This window comes from Fistularia commersonii, chromosome 18, assembly GCF_037954325.1.
Source record: "Fistularia commersonii isolate RoL2024-O1a breed Wild chromosome 18, RoL_Fcom_v1.0, whole genome shotgun sequence".
In the NCBI taxonomy this organism is placed as follows: Eukaryota; Metazoa; Chordata; class Actinopteri; order Syngnathiformes; family Fistulariidae; genus Fistularia; species Fistularia commersonii.
Window position 1 is genome coordinate 13,394,078 of NC_141301.1, and position 6,000 is coordinate 13,400,077.

Below are 6,000 nucleotides of genomic sequence, written 5' to 3' on the forward strand. Positions count from 1 at the left end.
CTCTGCGAGAGGCTTCGGTTCTGGACAGATACGAAACAGGTGTATCAGCGCACTCTCCGTTTTATGGCAGCAAGGCCTAAGGCAAGGGAAACAACATTTGGGAGGAATGATGGCGAAGAAGATATTGCATGTCTGTTTCTGCACAGAATGACAATTTAGATTAATGGATGCCTGTCTGAATGTGCCATGTCTCCAGAACAATGTCATTTCCTCTTGAGAAGAATTGCAGAACTTGTGAAGCTACCACCAACGCTCTGTTACAGCGTGGCACCATTTGCCAACATAATTACTTGTACAAAGTGATGAGCAGAGAAGACGGATACATTAAAAATGGAAACAGCCAAAAGCTGTTGATGCGATGGAGACGATCTCACCCGTCGCCGCGCAGGGATTCAGCTGGCCTGTGGCCAGATTAGCCAAACAATTCCAGCTCTACGGGACATTTAACTACACGTGAAAAATTGAGAGGTAATCTTAATCAAGCAGATTTCGGTTTATCGCAATCCAGTCGGCGGAAATGTTCATCTCCGGATCTCTTGTTTACATTAGAGGTAGATGTATAGTCTGCTAAATGGCCAGCCATAGGAAGACCTGCAAATCATTTCTTTGACAGGATATCTCAATGCTCAGAGGCAGTATCTCTCTTACTTGAGTTACATCGAATATGCTGTTTGAAGGGTTTTGTGGATGAATGAGGAGGCTTTCCCTCTCACTCTCTCCCTCTGCTACTTATGCTGACCAGGGGGAGGATGCAGGCAGACCTGTGGCAAAGAAAGGCCTCCTCAACATCTGTGTTTATCCTCTAGCAAAAACCAACAGGCTATATTTACCCAAGTCAAACATATCCAGCGCAGAGAAGTCGAGAGAAGACAGATGAAGCCTAGATTTTCGCCTGCGCTGTGTCTGGGAGATAGATTGTCTTCTCTGCAAAATGAGAAGATGTCCTCCCCTCATTTCTCTATGTGGGAGCTGGAAATGGCACGCCGCTCGCACATTCATTGAAATGCAAGCGCGTTGTGGACATTTACATGCAGGGCTGGGGGTCTCGGATGCATCCTCTCCCCCCCGAGGAGTACATACTGATTGGTAAACAACACCTTGAGGGAACCTGACCTCCGAGGGAATGAGAAAGCCTGATAGATCAACTGCCTACTTAGCAAATGTTTTATAGCTCCACCGAAGGCCGTAAAAGCAGAGGCTCATTTCAGGAAACACTGCATGCTCCTCTTTCTGTAAATCACTGACCTCTCGACACTGCCACGCACGTTGACTTATGGATAAGACCCTCAGGGGAAGGAAATGCATCAAAGGGAGTGGGAACAGGGACTGCTGCAGAGCTGGATGTTTAATGCAATTTCATCTTGAACTATGCGACTGCGTTCTGACTGCTAGTCCCTTCCTACTTCACCAATGTGTAATAAAGGTCACACTTTCCTCCAGCGGTTCCTGACAGGTATAGATCCGATGAATAATCCTTTAATCCAACAATACACAGCGATTTACCCAAAGGACGTGGTGTGCAAAGTGACAAAGTATACAGAAAGGCAAGTATTTTTTTAAATAACTACTCAAAGACTTTTGTTTAGTTGACTATATTCAAAAAAATAAAAATCACTCCATTTGCATGACCGCTAACACCCCGAATCGCACAGACCTGCAGTGCACGATACTTTAAAATAAACCCAAAGCTCTCCACCTACGCTCTGCTCTCAACCATTCAATGTGATTTCATTCTGCGCTCTGCTCCCCGTCCGTCTCGTCCCAGGAGCCAAATATACAGTATATCAACCGGATTCCGGTGAAGATTGAGCTCGACAAAGAAAATGCTCAGATATGTTTGTCTTGGCCTGGAGAATTCCGTCAGCCGTAAAATGCAAGAGCTCAGCAATAAATGAACCTTTCAATAGGTTGATAACATTTAGTATTTATTGCATCTGTTTAAACAAAGTACACATGCAACGGTCATTTTGGATGTTGTAATATTCAGTTTGGTTTGTAAGAGTCCTAAAATGTTTTCCATCTATTCAAATAAATTACACATACACATATAACTCATATATGGCAAATTTAGAGAGGGTGTGGTACAAACTGTGGTGCGAGGGGGCGGGGGGGCTCTACCAGAAACAATGTGAAGGATTATTCTCATTTTTCCTAACAAAAATCTACTCAATCTAAGTCAGTCTCAACTCAGTCTTACTTGAAATACTACAAGTTGTTATGTTGTAACAAAGGGCGCGTAACACTTCGAACAAAGTTGGTCCACAACAGAGATTTAGAGGTGCAGGGAGAACTTTGCTTTCTGATCTACTTTTATTTAAAAAAAAATAAGAATCAGTCCTTGCTGAAGATGGCGGACATTTGCCTTGGGAAGAATGCAGTTGCATGAAACTATGTTGTCTTCGCTTTTTAAAAATCCTTATCCAGTGAGTCGGTGGGCCGTTTGATCTACTTACCTAATGTGGTTATTTGCTCACTGTCCCTGACTGCAAGCAATCATTAATTTCTATTAGCCCGCATTCAACTAAGATACTTTCAAGGATTAAGCAGAAACCTGCCAAGAAATGTCTTGTTTGAAAATTACAGACAGCCCTTCCAAGGTGCCGTGGTTTGGGAAGAGTGAGCTCCAACCTGAGCTGGTGCCAAAATGCAGACCTTGCTGCCGTGAAAAACATCACAAGACGCCCCCTTGGAACAATTTTATTGTTCACTCAACAGATGACCATGACTGCACGTTGTGTGTGTGTATTACTTCAGATCCTTGTCAAGTGAGAAAGAGCCAAAGAAAAATCCACAACTGATGAGTCACATCTGCTGAGATAGGACGGGGTGATTCAACACTGTGTTCATGGGCAAAGTTAATCAGGTGGCAGTGATTTAGCCCCGTTCAAAGACAAAATCCCTTGTTCTCAAGGACGTCTGAAATGTAATGAAAAACAAGTGTCAGTTCTGGATAATATGAGGGGTTTCTAGAAATATGGTGTCAGGTTAAGGACAACACGGGTGCATTGGTGTTTGCACAATCAATTCAATGCTAAATTGAAAATACAACCCTTATGAATGACACAATGCTGTGAGATATGGAAGTTGATCGGACTCCCGAACCTTTTGCTGTAAATAACTTTAGACTCAATCGATTTCAATTGGACAACTTTAATCTCAAAGAATCCAAGTTCAAAAAGTAGACATTGCCAATTTCTGCATTAAGAAATGACTGTTACTACAAATTAAATGCAAAACAGATAAAAAAAAGATCAAAAAACCTTTATTCTTTTCTACAGCATGACTGTAATGTATGAATATTAGACCCAAATATGAGCTTAGGGTGAGTTTAGCATGTCTTTTGAAGGATATTGCTTTGAGTAACATCCTGATGAAAGGGCAACCACATTGAAATTCCCACCTCTTTTGCTGAAGGCATGGAGTGAAAGCACAGATGTTAAGGATGGATGAATTCCATTTTGGCTACTCTTGGTCCTTTTGTGCAGGACTGAATGAGAAATAGCCCTCCGTGTTATTGATATCAGTTTATTTCAACACTTGCTCCTTTAGAATCCCAGAAAAGTGTCAGAGCAATGGGTGAAAATATACAAGTGGCATCAACTGCAGGACTGTATCTTCAGCACAATCAAACAAGCGTTTTCCTCCAGGTTTGCTGAACCACTTTAAGCGCTTGACGCTCCTGCGGCAACAGGATGCTGCTTTCAGTGCATGATGTAGGACAGCATGCGTCGTCTCAGCAATCGTACAATAAAAGCGTTGTTCAGAGAGAAACGGTAAAGGACGTGATAAGGTCCGCCATGCAGATGCATGCACGGGATGACCAATGCTTTGTAATCCAAAATATTGGAAGAAATATACAAAACAAACAACACTGTCTTTGGTCAGACCGATGTTGTAAATCATTTCTGTTGTTTCAAGTTCAAAACCACTTAAAAGGATGAACTATATTTAAGGATTTTGTGAAAGGAGAGCATTACTTGTGGAGCCGGTGTGCAGCTTTTGATGAGAAGAAAATGGCTTATCTGTGTTGTCACTATTTGACATCATCGCTACTCTAATACACCATTCTGAGAGTGCCGGCTGAGAAAAGGGAAAGAACATTTCAATCAGATGCATTACCAAAGCAAGATAAAGGACAGGGGGTTCCCTCAGGAATAACATGACACAAGCATGACGTGCACCCTGACATGACCTTTTCACGCTTAGAATAAGTAGTACAAATGGTTTAATTCGTGCAAAAACCATACTCTGGCTGTTCCTGCTAATAATTATTCCATTAGTTCCAGCTGGGAGTGCAACCACAGTCAAAGATGCCCAGAGTATGTGGAGGACCACTATGCTCCACTGCCCTTGTACGACAGATGGATAACACGAACACCGGTGACTTGCACACACACACATCAAATCCTGCAGAGTTCACTCTTGACAGTTAAGACGGGGTGCGCGTCCAAACACGCAATGAGGCACGATCAGTAATACTCTTTGTAATACCACAATTATAACGTGTTGCTCAACCCATCAGTGTCATTTATCCAGACACAGCAAAAGCACTCCGACTGAGATGAGGAGTGTGTGGGAGCCGGGGAAGCGGGAGAGCCGTTCGCAGACAAAGCTCCAGACACGGCAACTTCCGATTGCAGAAGAAAACTACTCGAAATGCAAAGCTCGTCCTGGCTAACTAGCCGGCTAGCCCCGCTCCCCAAACAAAGCTCCCATTGTCTGGAACTTGTAGTTTTGCCGTTTTCTCTTAGCCCTCGCAGCCGAGATTAACTCAGGTACGAAAAAACTACAAATCTGAAGTCTGCAGAGCCCTACGGGCATGCGCACTGGGCCATTAACGAGAAGGAAGGCAGGGGGGGAATTATAAGGTAGTTAATAAAGTGACTGAGGTAGTTCAGGTGGTGGCGGAGTCCGATTATCTCAGCAGCTGGATGGCCGGATATCCAAAAGGTGGCGGTGTGGAGGGTTTCAGGTATAACTCGAAGTCGAAGTCAAAGCTTCTCACCGTGTTTGACTGAAGTTGCTCCTCGGTGTTCGCCTTGCCCGCTAACGTTTTTCACCACTCGTCACTTTTCGGCGCTTTTGAATCACCCGCACTAACCAGAAAAAACTGACCGGGAAGGAGTGAGAGACGAAAGAAAAGAAGAACGCGCACCTTACCGTCACTTCCCCGCTCTTTCTCGCTCCGTTCAAACTATTATCCAGACATCGTGGAAGCCGCCGTCGGTCGTCCGCCTGCTCATCGGCCGAGACGTTGCCAAGAATGCTCAACCGAAACCACGGCGAAGCTGCGCCTGCGCCCAGTACGCATGCGCGGGGGGCAGTGGCGCAGCCTCCTCCGGCGAACGGGGGAGGGAGGGGGGAGGAACGGGGGAAGGAGGGGGGGAGCGGTCACTTCGAATGATCGTCTGCAAAACGTGTTTGTTTCACTGGGAGGAAGAAGGCGCGGCTGCAATGGGATGCATCTGTGCGTGGATTCTCCAGGCTTTTGGCACCGCGCAGACAATTCTTTTATTCCTCCACGGCACTTGAGCGCATTATCCCTTGATGAAAAATTTGTTGACAGCACTACCTTGTGGTTGTATGGTATAATTAGCCTATTCAAACTAGTGCATGATCAGTACATACACGCCACTGATGTCCTGTAATGCCGTATGTACCAGCGTGTTGCACATCTTTTATCCCTAAACTCACTTATTAGTTCAGCAATTACCCCATGGTTTGCACTGATCAGTGTACATATATATATATATATATGTGTGTGTGTGTGTGTGTGTGTGTGTGTGTGTGTGTGTGTATATGTGGATTAATTCAAATTCCAATTTTACAGTTTCTGGACTCCCCCTGCCCTTGAATGCAAATGTACCTAGAATGTAAATTCAAAACCATAACAGTGCATTGGTCAAGCATTAGGTTTGCGGTGATCAGTATGTATATCTTCCATAGCAGCCCAGAAAAAAATAAGTCACAATAAAGTGAATGACAGGTTAAAAAGAGATT

At 44.3% G+C, this 6,000-nt stretch overlaps 1 protein-coding gene across 3 annotated transcripts in view; it reads right to left on the reverse strand.

Annotated features, from left to right (window-relative positions):
* sipa1l3 (signal-induced proliferation-associated 1 like 3) overlaps nt 1–5,269 on the reverse strand; it is a 67,582-nt gene extending 62,313 nt beyond the window's left edge. Inside the window, exon 1 of one of the 3 annotated variants that reach the window (XM_086164030.1) lies at nt 5,161–5,269. The gene's annotated coding sequence lies outside the window, so the exon portion shown is untranslated. Of the gene's footprint in view, nt 1–5,005; nt 5,078–5,155 lie in introns of those variants that run through there. The other 2 variants (XM_086164031.1, XM_086164032.1) reach the window with 2 other exon arrangements.
* Between the last annotated feature and the right edge of the window lie 731 nt (nt 5,270–6,000).